This window comes from Alosa pseudoharengus, unplaced genomic scaffold (genome assembly GCF_046254945.1).
Source record: "Alosa pseudoharengus isolate Yale_2024_CS ecotype anadromous, Long Island Sound unplaced genomic scaffold, YU_APseudo_1.1 YU_APseudo_1.1_scf_24, whole genome shotgun sequence".
In the NCBI taxonomy this organism is placed as follows: domain Eukaryota; kingdom Metazoa; phylum Chordata; class Actinopteri; order Clupeiformes; family Clupeidae; genus Alosa; species Alosa pseudoharengus.
The window spans coordinates 3,475,272-3,491,951 of record NW_027468689.1 but is presented as its reverse complement, the minus strand read 5'-3'; the positions used below and the strand labels follow the sequence as shown (position 1 = coordinate 3,491,951).

The following is a 16,680-nucleotide window of genomic DNA, read 5'->3' as shown; positions in this document are numbered from 1 at the left end:
GACAAGGTCAAAACTGCACGAAATTAAAAGTGTAGGATCATTATGACACCTTCCGAATGCATGCCAAGTTTTGTGTACTTTCGTTCATGGGGGGCCTTACAATAAAATAATTTATGTGTTCATTTAGTGACGTACACCAACAACACTGTAAAACCCGACAAGTTAATTTAACTCAAAAAAATTGGTGAAACCGATTACACAAAAAAATTTAAGTAATAGTAACTCAGTTTTGCTAAGTCAAAGAAACGTACCTTTTTTAATTAGTCTTCACTAGCAAATTTTGAGTGTGTTCAACAAGGTTTTTTTAAGTTAAAGAAACATCAACTACATGAGTTCACGGTAATTAATAAAATTAAGCTTAGATAGCTTAATTGGATTTATTGATGTCAGCCTGAAATATTTCATTTTGCTTCAACCAATTCTTTAAATTAAATTTAAAACTTAAAAGTTTTAATTTCCAGAAAGTTGAACAAACTTGTCCATTTTGATTAGTTTCAACTAAGGACTTGAAAGAAAATTATTAAAAAGGTTGACAAAGGCCAGTGAAATTCTTCTTAATCTTTTATTTTCATGTAAACCATGGAAACAAATACAGGTTGGAGTTCAGAACAGGGCTGTAGTGGAGGCTAAATTCAAATAAACACAGTTTAGATCAAGGGCATAAAGACTAGATAGATAGATCGATAGATCGATAGATACTATCTATCTAGATAGATAAATAGATAGATACTTTATGACAAATGCCTGACCAATGCTAGGAAATTCAACAATCATTTCAATCCAAAACAACAGGAGTCTTCTTTGGGCAGAGGGATGTATTTGCACTGTTCGTGCTGATCAGAATGAGTTCAACAGTAAGGTCCTCAATATCTGGGAACTCCGATTGAGAGACCTGAAGAAATGAACAAAGAACAATTGTGTGTTAATTGAATATCTAATAGGCATTACATGTCAAGTGATACCATGTCATATTAAGTTTAACATTTTATCTTCAAACTTTTCCAGGGCAGTTGCATTATTGAAATAATTACTTGAAATAATACTAAGTAACTTCCCTGGAGTTTCTTGGAAAACAAACAGAAAAACAAAAGCTTGAAATGTAACTCCAGCGTTATTCGACACATAGCCCTGTTGTTCGAGGTCACGGCTGTTCGTAAGAATAAAATTAAAAGAATTAAAAAAATTGGTGCAACATAGACTGAGTAGACGTGGCCCAGCAGCTATTGATAACCTACCAGGGAATTTGGCTTTAGTTTCAGTTCAGTTCAAATGCCTTGTTAGGTTAGTTTAAAGGGGTGGTTCAGGATTTTGGACATAGGACCTCATTTCCAAGTTACCAAGTGTGATATTACATTAATACACAGGATTAGGTGTTATAATCCCTTGTGCCAAGATCCAAGATAAAAACACAAGTTGGAGACCGTTTTCAACACGTTTCATCCAGTCCTTCTAGTTGCAGAGTTCGCAGGTGCTAGGCTGGCGCGAGTCAACAGTATGTGTAAGCCTGCCACTAAAAACAGTCTTACCCACTCCATAGTACACCGAGGCAAATAAATATAACGCCTGAATAGACGAGGACTGGATGAAACGTGTTAAAAACGGTCTCCACTGATAAATATCACACTTGCTAACTTGGAAATTAGGTCCTATGTCCAAAATCCTGAACCACCCATTTAAGCTGCTGGACCAGTATTTGCTTTATGTTGTACTCAATTTTCTCATTGTTTTTCATTCTAATAGCATGCGTTGACCTCGAAACAACAGGCCATGGGTCGCTTAATGCCACAGTTACGCTTTAACTGTCATGTCAATAGAAAACATACTTACTTACATCCCATGTCTTTAGAAAAGTGGCATGGAGGTAGAAAGGAAGGCCACGGAGCGCTACAGCACGTCGGATATTTACATCTGAGGATCCCTGCATGAGAAAACATGGAGTCAAGCCAGTTAATAACTACAAAATGCAATTCAATAGGATTACTTTTCTTTGATAGTACAGCTTCTAAAACCAAAGCATTCTTTTTATCTTAAGTCCATGGAGGAGTTGTAATCTACAAGACCTCTGCTTTCAAAGGGGGTCAAGCACTTGAATATAAGTCGAAGTATGTGGAAACAGGGCCATTGTTAGTAGGCGGTGTGCAATTTCGAGCAAAAACTCAAAATAGGGGGGTAAGTGTAAAGATTTAAAACACATTTGGTCAGAACCACACATGAAATGAATCTATTCCAAGTATTTGTACAAAAGAAATGCTTACCTGGGATTCCAACATGATTGCAGGCCACCACCGAACCAATAGGCTATGTCTGCGGGGAAGGACGTCTGATATGATCTCCTTCCTTCTCAATGCCAATGTTGTTTGCATTAACTTCTGAATCTGTGAATTGAAGGACGAATACACATTTGAACATACTGACAATCTCTATTAGGACAATCCACCATCTCATGATGTCGCTTTAAATGCCACTTTAAATGCATACTTAAATGGCCGAGAACAGTTTGCACATTAAATGGTTGTTTTCACCTACACAGCTGACATGCGAATAATACACATTCTGACTGAGCATGAACTGTGTGTGACCGTGTCAAATGAATTTAGGCTACTGACTTAAAGGAAAATTCCGGTTTTTAGCACTTTAAGGCCCTTTTCTGGTTTGTTTTGGATGAACTAGAGTGGTGGACCCCGAAATTTTGACGATTGGTCCTGTCTCGACTTTTCTGACTCGTTTTGAATCGCCTTTTCACTTCTCAGGGTGGCTGGCAATGGGCATACTGTAGTAGGCTACTCAAACATGTCCTAAAACAACCCTTAACGTTCGTTTTCAAAACTGTGCAACTCACCGAGTGGTTAGTGGTGTTTGGAAAATATATATATATTTTTTTTAATGACCTGTATCAACATGGTTTGGCTTTAAAAAAAAGATGAGACAGCGCTTCGCGCTGTCTCATCTTTTTTTACATTACCTTTACACTTAGTGCTGGCATTGAACTGGGCTTCATTCGAGGATTCCAACGGTACCTCATTCATGAAAATCGGACATACTGGTCAAAAGTTACATGCACACACCTTCATATACACAGACAGCCCAGCCCAGCCCATTAGAGCTCTGCCAGGTGGCTTAGAACTCTTCCAGGTGCAAGCTTAAGCAATTAGAGCTGTGATGTCACAATCGAAATTTGAATTCTGAACATTCCGCCATTCATTTCAATGGGCCCAAAAAACGCAGAAAAACGGGAATACCGCGAAAACGACAAGGGCCAGCGACACGAAATTAACAAGCAAGTTACACCGGTTCGGGCCTGAATTTTTGGAGTTCGAACTGCGTCGATAGCTCAAACGGTCTAGGAGCAGTAGTTTGGCCAAAAAGTGGGTGAACAGGAATAATAAATAAACTAGAATTGCGGTTCCGAGGAACTGCAAGAGTGGGTTTGATCAGTGGCACGGAACTCGGCCTCATCCAAGGATTCCAACGGTACCTCATTTATGAAAATCGGGCACACGGATCAAAAGTTGTCTGCATTAACGCAACATCTAATAAGCTAAAACGCATAAATAACATGGTTGCTATGCTGGTTGCTATGGTGGTCGCTAGGTTGACATTACAGGGGTGGTTTCTAGGTTGTTGCTAGGGTAATTAGTTAGTTGCTAGTAAGCCATCTTAAGCTGACTGCATAAAGTGATTATTTTAAGAGATACATTTTCAAACCAGAACTGTGTATAGGTCATGGTTAAAAACGTATCAGAATCTCAGAAATAATCACGTAATGCAGCCAGTTTAAGATTTTTTAAGAAGTCAGATTTTTTAAAGGCAATCAAATTTCTGCTGACTCTCTTCTGGCTGCGGTTAAAGGCCAGCGCCTCCTGAGAGGCCTGAAGGGTCAGTTCTGAGGTTGTTGGCTGCTGGAACCGAAAAAAGGACTGCATTTTCTTAAAAGACAATGTGACTGAAGTGCGGGCAAAGTTTGCACAGAAATGTACGATTTTTCCCACCCTCATCGTCCTCGTCATAAAACTTGTTTAAATGATCACACGACGCCTCCTTGCTGCTTTGTTGTCTACATCAGCATTTCTCAAACTTCTTTGACCTGAGGCCCAGTCAAGGCATACTTTGGGGTCATAGGGCCCACCTACATGAACCCACCCCCTCCTCCCAACCCCTATCAAATTGTAATGATATCACAATTATTATTTTTATACTATATTGCCTACATGCACTTCAAAACAGTCAATGTTTAAAGTGCTAAGATTGTTTACAAAAGTTTGTGAAAGCATGCACATCAGAGTACTGCTTTACTAATGTAAAATATAATTAGGCCTACACTAGTTTCATTGTTTTTTGCATTGTTGCATGATTGATATGCTATTTAATTACATTTCATTTGAATGCCTGAATGTAAGAATTCAGGAAACACAATACCAGCTTTTAACATTTCTGTTGTTAGTTTATGTAAATCACATAACACATGAACTGTTTACATACTACTGATAGCCCATTACTGTACACAATAATACTGTGCCCATTCATTAACATATATTAAACATCAGGCGTCTTGTTTACACATTTAAACCATATTTGCACTTCGAATTTCGCTTCCAAACTGTAATAACTACATCTACAAAGTCTAAAGAAGATAACCATGTAGTCTGTTCATAGATAAGATCAATTTTGACAGAACTACAGACTTCGTGAAAGTAGCCTAGTAGTCCTACATAAAAGGCTCCATATTCACTTCATTGCAAAATCGCGGTTGGTCTGTTTACACACTAAAACCATATTTACACTTCGAAATTCGCTTCCAAATTGTAGTAACTACATCTACGAAGTCTAAGGAAGATAATCATGTAGTCTGTTCATATATAAGATACATTTTCACAGAACTACAGACTTCGTGAAAGTAGCCTAGAAGCCCTACATAAAAGGTTCCATTAACTTCATTGCAAAATCGCGGTTGGTCTGTTTACACACTAAAACCATATTTACACTTCGAAATTCGCTTCCAAATTGTAGTAACTACATCTACGAAGTCTAAGGAAGATATCTATGAACATACTACATGGTTAAGATACATTTTGACAGAACTACAGACTTCGTGAAAGTAGCCTAGTAGCCCTACATAAAAGGCTCAATTAACTTCATTGCAAAATCGCGGTTGGTCTGTTTACACACTAAAACCATATTTACACTTCGAAATTCGCTTCCAAATTGTAGTAACTACATCTACGAAGTCTAAGGAAGATAATCATGTAGTCTGTTCATAGATAAGATACATTTTGACAGAACTACAGACTTCGTGAAAGTAGCCTAGTAGCCCTACATAAAAGGCTCCATTAACTTCATTGCAAAATCGCGGTTGGTCTGTTTACACACTAAAACCATATTTACACTTCGAAATTCGCTTCCAAATTGTAGTAACTACATCTACGAAGTCTAAGGAAGATAAAACTGTAGTCTGTTCAACGATAAGATACAGTTTGACAGAACTACAGACCTCGTAAAAGTAGTACCTAAAATCAGTGTGATAAATGGCCATCACGTAGCCTAAAGCATATAGCACTAGCATATGACAACAGCAAATAGCTAACGTTTACGTTAGCCTAACTTACTTATCGTTGACGTTGACCCGACACGTTTATAAGTTAGACCATAGACTGATAAGGACGTCCATCAAAATTCCGTGTGTATCCTATGTATCTTTCGTGCTGCTATCCTGTTGCCTTTTCCCTGTTGTTCCGGCAACAAGGTTTTTACGCGATATTTGCCACATCCCAGAGAGTTGTTGTTTGGTGGGTCAGGTGACGAGCCGTCGAATCACAGCACAGCACCCAGAATGCATTGCAACACACCGTCTAGAAGGGACTCAGCGTTAGGTCGGCTTTAAATAGCATACAGAACCTTTAGTAACATAACGTTGTCTGTAAGCTCCACAGATCGTGGCAAGACAATTGAATTGATTGAGGACTTCTTGCTGGGCAACGATGAGTAACTTGATTAGTAATGCTGCGTGGATATGCATGATATCTGTATGAAAGTGTGTTTCTCAATGTAATAATATATACAACTGTACACATGACGAAGTTCAAATGGAGCTAGCTGGGTATTGGACTGGGCTGAATGGATTGGTGAAATACTTTATTTATTTTTTTTATGACCTATATGAACATGGTTTGGCTTTAAAAAAAAGAGGAGACAGCGCGAACATGACCTTTACACTTAGTGCTGGCAAGGCATTGAACTGGGCTGAATGGATTTGGAAAATATATATATATATTTTTTTTAATGACCTGTATCAACATGGTTTGGCTTAGTGCTGGCAAGGCATTGAACTGGGCTTCATTCAAGGATTCCAACGGTACCTCATTCATGAAAATCGGACATACTGGTCAAAAGTTACATGCACACACCTTCATATACACAGACAGCCCAGCCCAGCCCATCAGAGCTCTGCCAGGTGGCTTAGAACTCTTCCAGGTGCAAGCTTAAGCAATTAGAGCTGTGATGTCACAATCGAAATTTGAATTCTGAACATTCCGCCATGCATTTCAATGGGCCCAAAAAACGCAGAAAAACGGGAATACCGCGAAAACGACAAGGGCCAGTGACACGAAATCAACAAGCAAGTTACACCGGTTCGGGCCTGAATTTTTGGAGTTCGAACCGCGTCGATAGCTCAAACGGTCTAGGAGCAGTAGTTCGGCCAAAAAGTGGGTGAACAGGAATAATAAATAACTAGAATTGCGGTTCCGAGGAACTGCAAGAGTGGGTTTGATCAGTGGCACGGAACTCGGCCTCATCCAAGGATTCCAACGGTACCTCATTTATGAAAATCGGGCACACGGATCAAAAGTTGTCTGCATTAACGCAACATCCAATAAGCTAAAACGCATAAATAACATGGTTGCTATGCTGGTTGCTATGGTGGTCGCTAGGTTGACATTACAGGGGTGGTTTCTAGGTTGTTGCTAGGGTAATTAGTTAGTTGCTAGTAAGCCATCTTAAGCTGACTGCATAAAGTGATTATTTTAAGAGATACATTTTCAAACCAGAACTGTGTATAGGTCATGGTTAAAAACGTATCAGAATCTCAGAAATAATCACGTAATGCAGCCAGTTTAAGATTTTTTAAGAAGTCAGATTTTTTAAAGGCAATCAAATTTCTGCTGACTCTCTTCTGGCTGCGGTTAAAGGCCAGCGCCTCCTGAGAGGCCTGAAGGGTCAGTTCTGAGGTTGTTGGCTGCTGGAACCGAAAAAAGGACTGCATTTTCTTAAAAGACAATGTGACTGAAGTGCGGGCAAAGTTTGCACAGAAATGTACGATTTTTCCCACCCTCATCGACCTCGTCATAAAACTTGTTTAAATGATCACACGACGCCTCCTTGCTGCTTTGTTGTCTACATCAGCATTTCTCAAACTTCTTTGACCTGAGGCCCAGTCAAGGCATACTTTGGGGTCATAGGGCCCACCTACATGAACCCACCCCCTCCTCCCAACCCCTATCAAATTGTAATGATATCACAATTATTATTTTTATACTATATTGCCTACATGCACTTCAAAACAGTCAATGTTTAAAGTGCTAAGATTGTTTACAAAAGTTTGTGAAAGCATGCACATCAGAGTACTGCTTTACTAATGTAAAATATAATTAGGCCTACACTAGTTTCATTGTTTTTGCATTGTTGCATGATTGATATGCTATTTAATTACATTTCATTTGAATGCCTGAATGTAAGAATTCAGGAAACACAATACCAGCTTTTAACATTTCTGTTGTTAGTTTATGTAAATCACATAACACATGAACTGTTTACATACTACTGATAGCCCATTACTGTACACAATAATACTGTGCCCATTCATTAACATATATTAAACATCAGGCGTCTTGTTTACACATTTAAACCATATTTGCACTTCGAATTTCGCTTCCAAACTGTAATAACTACATCTACAAAGTCTAAAGAAGATAACCATGTAGTCTGTTCATAGATAAGATCAATTTTGACAGAACTACAGACTTCGTGAAAGTAGCCTAGTAGTCCTACATAAAAGGCTCCATATTCACTTCATTGCAAAATCGCGGTTGGTCTGTTTACACACTAAAACCATATTTACACTTCGAAATTCGCTTCCAAATTGTAGTAACTACATCTACGAAGTCTAAGGAAGATAATCATGTAGTCTGTTCATAGATAAGATACATTTTCACAGAACTACAGACTTCGTGAAAGTAGCCTAGAAGCCCTACATAAAAGGTTCCATTAACTTCATTGCAAAATCGCGGTTGGTCTGTTTACACACTAAAACCATATTTACACTTCGAAATTCGCTTCCAAATTGTAGTAACTACATCTACGAAGTCTAAGGAAGATAACCTTGTAGTCTGTTCAACGATATGATACATTTTGACGGAACTACAGACCTCGTAAAAGTAGTACCTAAAATTAGTGTGATAAATGGCCATCACGTAGCCTAAAGCATATAGCACTAGCATATGACAACAGCAAATAGCTAACGTTTACGTTAGCCTAACTTACTTATCGTTGACGTTGACCCGACACGTTTATAAGTTAGACCATAGACTGATAAGGACGTCCATCAAAATTCCGTGTGTATCCTGTGTATCTTTCGTGCTGCTATCCTGTTGCCTTTTCCCTGTTGTTCCGGCAACAAGGTTTTTACGCGATATTTGCCACATCCCAGAGAGTTGTTGTTTGGTGGGTCAGGTGACGAGCCGTCGAATCACAGCACAGCACCCAGAATGCATTGCAACACACCGTCTAGAAGGGACTCAGCGTTAGGTCGGCTTTAAATAGCATACAGAACCTATAGTAATATAACGTTGTCTGTAAGCTCCACAGATCGTGGCAAGACAATTGAATTGATTGTGGACTTCTTGCCGGGCAACGATGAGTAACTTGATTAGTAATGCTGCGTGGATATGCATGATAACTGTATGAAAGTGTGTTTCTCAATGTAATAATCTATACAACTGTACACATGACTAAGTTCAAATTGAGCTAGCTGGGTATAGGACTGGGCTGAATGCATTGGTGAAATACTTTATTTATTTATTTTTTTACTGACCTATATGAACATGGTTTGGCTTTAAAAAAAAGAGGAGACAGCGCTTCGCGCTGTCTCCTCTTTTTTTACATGACCTTTACACTTAGTGCTGGCAAGGCATTGAACTGGGCTGAATGGATTTGGAAAATATATATATATTTTTTTTAATGACCTGTATCAACATGGTTTGGCTTTAAAAAAAAAGATGAGACAGCGCTTCGCGCTGTCTCATCTTTTTTTACATTACCTTTACACTTAGTGCTGGCAAGGCATTGAACTGGGCTTCATTCAAGGATTCCAACGGTACCTCATTCATGAAAATCGGACATACGGGTCAAAAGTTACATGCACACACCTTCATATACACAGACAGCCCAGCCCAGCCCATTAGACATTGCCAGATGGCTTAGAACTCTGCCAGGTGCAAGTAATCAACTCTAGCAGCAGAGCTCTACCAGGTGCAAGTAATGAGGTGCTGTGATGTCATAAAGCCCCAGCATTCCGCCATTGATTTCAATGGGGCCCAAAAACGCCGAAAAACGGGAATACCGCGAAAACGACAAGGGCCAGCGACACGAAAGCAACAAGCAAGTTACACCGGTTCGGGCCTGAATTTTTGGAGTTCGAACCGCGTCGATAGCTCAAACGGTCTAGGAGCAGTAGTTCGGCCAAAAAGTGGGCTTATAGGAAGATATAATAATAACTAGAATTGCGGTTCCGAGGAACTGCAAGAGTGGGTTTGATCAGTGGCACGGAACTCGGCCTCATCCAAGGATTCCAACGGTACCTCATTTATGAAAATCGGGCACACGGATCAAAAGTTGTCTGCATTAACGCAACATCCAATAAGCTAAAACGCATAAATAACATGGTTGCTATGCTGGTTGCTATGGTGGTCGCTAGGTTGACATTACAGGGGTGGTTTCTAGGTTGTTGCTAGGGTAATTAGTTAGTTGCTAGTAAGCCATCTTAAGCTGACTGCATAAAGTGATTATTTTAAGAGATACATTTTCAAACCAGAACTGTGTATAGGTCATGGTTAAAAACGTATCAGAATCTCAGAAATAATCACGTAATGCAGCCAGTTTAAGATTTTTTAAGAAGTCAGATTTTTTAAAGGCAATCAAATTTCTGCTGACTCTCTTCTGGCTGCGGTTAAAGGCCAGCGCCTCCTGAGAGGCCTGAAGGGTCAGTTCTGAGGTTGTTGGCTGCTGGAACCGAAAAAAGGACTGCATTTTCTTAAAAGACAATGTGACTGAAGTGCGGGCAAAGTTTGCACAGAAATGTACGATTTTTCCCACCCTCATCGACCTCGTCATAAAACTTGTTTAAATGATCACACGACGCCTCCTTGCTGCTTTGTTGTCTACATCAGCATTTCTCAAACTTCTTTGACCTGAGGCCCAGTCAAGGCATACTTTGGGGTCATAGGGCCCACCTACATGAACCCACCCCCTCCTCCCAACCCCTATCAAATTGTAATGATATCACAATTATTATTTTTATACTATATTGCCTACATGCACTTCAAAACAGTCAATGTTTAAAGTGCTAAGATTGTTTACAAAAGTTTGTGAAAGCATGCACATCAGAGTACTGCTTTACTAATGTAAAATATAATTAGGCCTACACTAGTTTCATTGTTTTTGCATTGTTGCATGATTGATATGCTATTTAATTACATTTCATTTGAATGCCTGAATGTAAGAATTCAGGAAACACAATACCAGCTTTTAACATTTCTGTTGTTAGTTTATGTAAATCACATAACACATGAACTGTTTACATACTACTGATAGCCCATTACTGTACACAATAATACTGTGCCCATTCATTAACATATATTAAACATCAGGCGTCTTGTTTACACATTTAAACCATATTTGCACTTCGAATTTCGCTTCCAAACTGTAATAACTACATCTACAAAGTCTAAAGAAGATAACCATGTAGTCTGTTCATAGATAAGATCAATTTTGACAGAACTACAGACTTCGTGAAAGTAGCCTAGTAGTCCTACATAAAAGGCTCCATATTCACTTCATTGCAAAATCGCGGTTGGTCTGTTTACACACTAAAACCATATTTACACTTCGAAATTCGCTTCCAAATTGTAGTAACTACATCTACGAAGTCTAAGGAAGATAATCATGTAGTCTGTTCATAGATAAGATCAATTTTGACAGAACTACAGACTTCGTGAAAGTAGCCTAGAAGCCCTACATAAAAGGCTCCATTAACTTCATTGCAAAATCGCGGTTGGTCTGTTTACACACTAAAACCATATTTACACTTCGAAATTCGCTTCCAAATTGTAGTAACTACATCTACGAAGTCTAAGGAAGATAACCTTGTAGTCTGTTCAACGATAAGATACATTTTGACAGAACTACAGACCTCGTAAAAGTAGTACCTAAAATTAGTGTGATAAATGGCCATCACGTAGCCTAAAGCATAGAAGCTATAGCACTAGCATATGACAACAGCAAATAGCTAACGTTTACGTTAGCCTAACTTACTTATCGTTGACGTTGACCCGACACGTTTATAAGTTAGACCATAGACTGATAAGGACGTCCATCAAAATTCCGTGTGTATCCTGTGTATCTTTCGTGCTGCTATCCTGTTGCCTTTTCCCTGTTGTTCCGGCAACAAGGTTTTTACACGATATTTGCCACATCCTAGAGAGTTGTTGTTTGGTGGGTCAGGTGACGAGCCGTCGAATCACAGCACAGCACCCAGAATGCATTGCAACACACCGTCTAGAAGGGACTCAGCGTTAGGTGGGCTTTAAATAGCATACAGAACCTATAGTAATATAACGTTGTCTGTAAGCTCCACAGATCGTGGCAAGACAATAGAATTGATTGTGGACTTCTTGCTGGGCAACGATGAGTAACTTGATTAGTAATGCAGCGTGGATATGCATGCTATCTGTATGAAAGTGTGTTTCTCAATGTAATAATCTATACAACTGTACACATGACTAAGTTCAAATGGAGCTAGCTGGGTATAGGACTGGGCTGAATGGATTGGTGAAATACTTTATTTATTTATTTTTTTAATGACCTATATGAACATGGTTTGGCTTTAAAAAAAAGAGGAGACAGCGCACATGACCTTTACACTTAGTGCTGGCAAGGCATTGAACTGGGCTGAATGGATTTGGAAAATATATATATATATTTTTTTTAATGACCTGTATCAACATGGTTTGGCTTTAAAAAAAAGATGAGACAGCGCATTACCTTTACACTTAGTGCTGGCAAGGCATTGAACTGGGCTTCATTCAAGGATTCCAACGGTACCTCATTCATGAAAATCGGACATACTGGTCAAAAGTTACATGCACACACCTTCATATACACAGACAGCCCAGCCCAGCCCATCAGAGCTCTGCCAGGTGGCTTAGAACTCTTCCAGGTGCAAGCTTAAGCAATTAGTGCTGTGATGTCACAATCGAAATTTGAATTCTGAACATTCCGCCATTCATTTCAATGGGCCCAAAAAACGCAGAAAAACGGGAATACCGCGAAAACGACAAGGGCCAGCGACACGAAATCAACAAGCAAGTTACACCGGTTCGGGCCTGAATTTTTGGACTTCGAACCGCGTCGATAGCTCAAACGGTCTAGGAGCAGTAGTTCGGCCAAAAAGTGGGTGAATAGGAAGATATAATAACTAGAATTGCGGTTCCGAGGAACTGCAAGAGTGGGTTTGATCAGTGGCACGGAACTCGGCCTCATCCAAGGATTCCAACGGTACCTCATTTATGAAAATCGGGCACACGGATCAAAAGTTGTCTGCATTAACGCAACATCCAATAAGCTAAAACGCATAAATAACATGGTTGCTATGCTGGTTGCTATGGTGGTCGCTAGGTTGACATTACAGGGGTGGTTTCTAGGTTGTTGCTAGGGTAATTAGTTAGTTGCTAGTAAGCCATCTTAAGCTGACTGCATAAAGTGATTATTTTAAGAGATACATTTTCAAACCAGAACTGTGTATAGGTCATGGTTAAAAACGTATCAGAATCTCAGAAATAATCACGTAATGCAGCCAGTTTAAGATTTTTTAAGAAGTCAGATTTTTTAAAGGCAATCAAATTTCTGCTGACTCTCTTCTGGCTGCGGTTAAAGGCCAGCGCCTCCTGAGAGGCCTGAAGGGTCAGTTCTGAGGTTGTTGGCTGCTGGAACCGAAAAAAGGACTGCATTTTCTTAAAAGACAATGTGACTGAAGTGCGGGCAAAGTTTGCACAGAAATGTACGATTTTTCCCACCCTCATCGACCTCGTCATAAAACTTGTTTAAATGATCACACGACGCCTCCTTGCTGCTTTGTTGTCTACATCAGCATTTCTCAAACTTCTTTGACCTGAGGCCCAGTCAAGGCATACTTTGGGGTCATAGGGCCCACCTACATGAACCCACCCCCTCCTCCCAACCCCTATCAAATTGTAATGATATCACAATTATTATTTTTATACTATATTGCCTACATGCACTTCAAAACAGTCAATGTTTAAAGTGCTAAGATTGTTTACAAAAGTTTGTGAAAGCATGCACATCAGAGTACTGCTTTACTAATGTAAAATATAATTAGGCCTACACTAGTTTCATTGTTTTTGCATTGTTGCATGATTGATATGCTATTTAATTACATTTCATTTGAATGCCTGAATGTAAGAATTCAGGAAACACAATACCAGCTTTTAACATTTCTGTTGTTAGTTTATGTAAATCACATAACACATGAACTGTTTACATACTACTGATAGCCCATTACTGTACACAATAATACTGTGCCCATTCATTAACATATATTAAACATCAGGCGTCTTGTTTACACATTTAAACCATATTTGCACTTCGAATTTCGCTTCCAAACTGTAATAACTACATCTACAAAGTCTAAAGAAGATAACCATGTAGTCTGTTCATAGATAAGATCAATTTTGACAGAACTACAGACTTCGTGAAAGTAGCCTAGTAGTCCTACATAAAAGGCTCCATATTCACTTCATTGCAAAATCGCGGTTGGTCTGTTTACACACTAAAACCATATTTACACTTCGAAATTCGCTTCCAAATTGTAGTAACTACATCTACGAAGTCTAAGGAAGATAATCATGTAGTCTGTTCATAGATAAGATACATTTTCACAGAACTACAGACTTCGTGAAAGTAGCCTAGAAGCCCTACATAAAAGGTTCCATTAACTTCATTGCAAAATCGCGGTTGGTCTGTTTACACACTAAAACCATATTTACACTTCGAAATTCGCTTCCAAATTGTAGTAACTACATCTACGAAGTCTAAGGAAGATAACCTTGTAGTCTGTTCAACGATATGATACATTTTGACGGAACTACAGACCTCGTAAAAGTAGTACCTAAAATTAGTGTGATAAATGGCCATCACGTAGCCTAAAGCATATAGCACTAGCATATGACAACAGCAAATAGCTAACGTTTACGTTAGCCTAACTTACTTATCGTTGACGTTGACCCGACACGTTTATAAGTTAGACCATAGACTGATAAGGACGTCCATCAAAATTCCGTGTGTATCCTGTGTATCTTTCGTGCTGCTATCCTGTTGCCTTTTCCCTGTTGTTCCGGCAACAAGGTTTTTACGCGATATTTGCCACATCCCAGAGAGTTGTTGTTTGGTGGGTCAGGTGACGAGCCGTCGAATCACAGCACAGCACCCAGAATGCATTGCAACACACCGTCTAGAAGGGACTCAGCGTTAGGTCGGCTTTAAATAGCATACAGAACCTATAGTAATATAACGTTGTCTGTAAGCTCCACAGATCGTGGCAAGACAATTGAATTGATTGTGGACTTCTTGCCGGGCAACGATGAGTAACTTGATTAGTAATGCTGCGTGGATATGCATGATAACTGTATGAAAGTGTGTTTCTCAATGTAATAATCTATACAACTGTACACATGACTAAGTTCAAATTGAGCTAGCTGGGTATAGGACTGGGCTGAATGCATTGGTGAAATACTTTATTTATTTATTTTTTTACTGACCTATATGAACATGGTTTGGCTTTAAAAAAAAGAGGAGACAGCGCTTCGCGCTGTCTCCTCTTTTTTTACATGACCTTTACACTTAGTGCTGGCAAGGCATTGAACTGGGCTGAATGGATTTGGAAAATATATATATATTTTTTTTAATGACCTGTATCAACATGGTTTGGCTTTAAAAAAAAAGATGAGACAGCGCTTCGCGCTGTCTCATCTTTTTTTACATTACCTTTACACTTAGTGCTGGCAAGGCATTGAACTGGGCTTCATTCAAGGATTCCAACGGTACCTCATTCATGAAAATCGGACATACGGGTCAAAAGTTACATGCACACACCTTCATATACACAGACAGCCCAGCCCAGCCCATTAGACATTGCCAGATGGCTTAGAACTCTGCCAGGTGCAAGTAATCAACTCTAGCAGCAGAGCTCTACCAGGTGCAAGTAATGAGGTGCTGTGATGTCATAAAGCCCCAGCATTCCGCCATTGATTTCAATGGGGCCCAAAAACGCCGAAAAACGGGAATACCGCGAAAACGACAAGGGCCAGCGACACGAAAGCAACAAGCAAGTTACACCGGTTCGGGCCTGAATTTTTGGAGTTCGAACCGCGTCGATAGCTCAAACGGTCTAGGAGCAGTAGTTCGGCCAAAAAGTGGGCTTATAGGAAGATATAATAATAACTAGAATTGCGGTTCCGAGGAACTGCAAGAGTGGGTTTGATCAGTGGCACGGAACTCGGCCTCATCCAAGGATTCCAACGGTACCTCATTTATGAAAATCGGGCACACGGATCAAAAGTTGTCTGCATTAACGCAACATCCAATAAGCTAAAACGCATAAATAACATGGTTGCTATGCTGGTTGCTATGGTGGTCGCTAGGTTGACATTACAGGGGTGGTTTCTAGGTTGTTGCTAGGGTAATTAGTTAGTTGCTAGTAAGCCATCTTAAGCTGACTGCATAAAGTGATTATTTTAAGAGATACATTTTCAAACCAGAACTGTGTATAGGTCATGGTTAAAAACGTATCAGAATCTCAGAAATAATCACGTAATGCAGCCAGTTTAAGATTTTTTAAGAAGTCAGATTTTTTAAAGGCAATCAAATTTCTGCTGACTCTCTTCTGGCTGCGGTTAAAGGCCAGCGCCTCCTGAGAGGCCTGAAGGGTCAGTTCTGAGGTTGTTGGCTGCTGGAACCGAAAAAAGGACTGCATTTTCTTAAAAGACAATGTGACTGAAGTGCGGGCAAAGTTTGCACAGAAATGTACGATTTTTCCCACCCTCATCGACCTCGTCATAAAACTTGTTTAAATGATCACACGACGCCTCCTTGCTGCTTTGTTGTCTACATCAGCATTTCTCAAACTTCTTTGACCTGAGGCCCAGTCAAGGCATACTTTGGGGTCATAGGGCCCACCTACATGAACCCACCCCCTCCTCCCAACCCCTATCAAATTGTAATGATATCACAATTATTATTTTTATACTATATTGCCTACATGCACTTCAAAACAGTCAATGTTTAAAGTGCTAAGATTGTTTACAAAAGTTTGTGAAAGCATGCACATCAGAGTAC

At 39.6% G+C, this 16,680-nt stretch overlaps 1 protein-coding gene and 1 long non-coding RNA gene across 5 annotated transcripts in view; both read right to left on the bottom strand.

Moving 5' to 3' along the window:
• Positions 1 to 16,680, bottom strand: part of sts (steroid sulfatase (microsomal), isozyme S) — a 100,657-nt gene that overhangs the window by 68,496 nt on the left and 15,481 nt on the right. The window lies entirely within an intron of this gene.
• Positions 683 to 2,370, bottom strand: LOC143141787 (uncharacterized). Its single transcript, XR_012990799.1, has 3 exons — positions 2,256 to 2,370; positions 1,828 to 1,918; positions 683 to 892 (listed from the first exon to the last, which is right to left on the bottom strand). It is a non-coding gene; the product is annotated as an uncharacterized LOC143141787 (long non-coding RNA).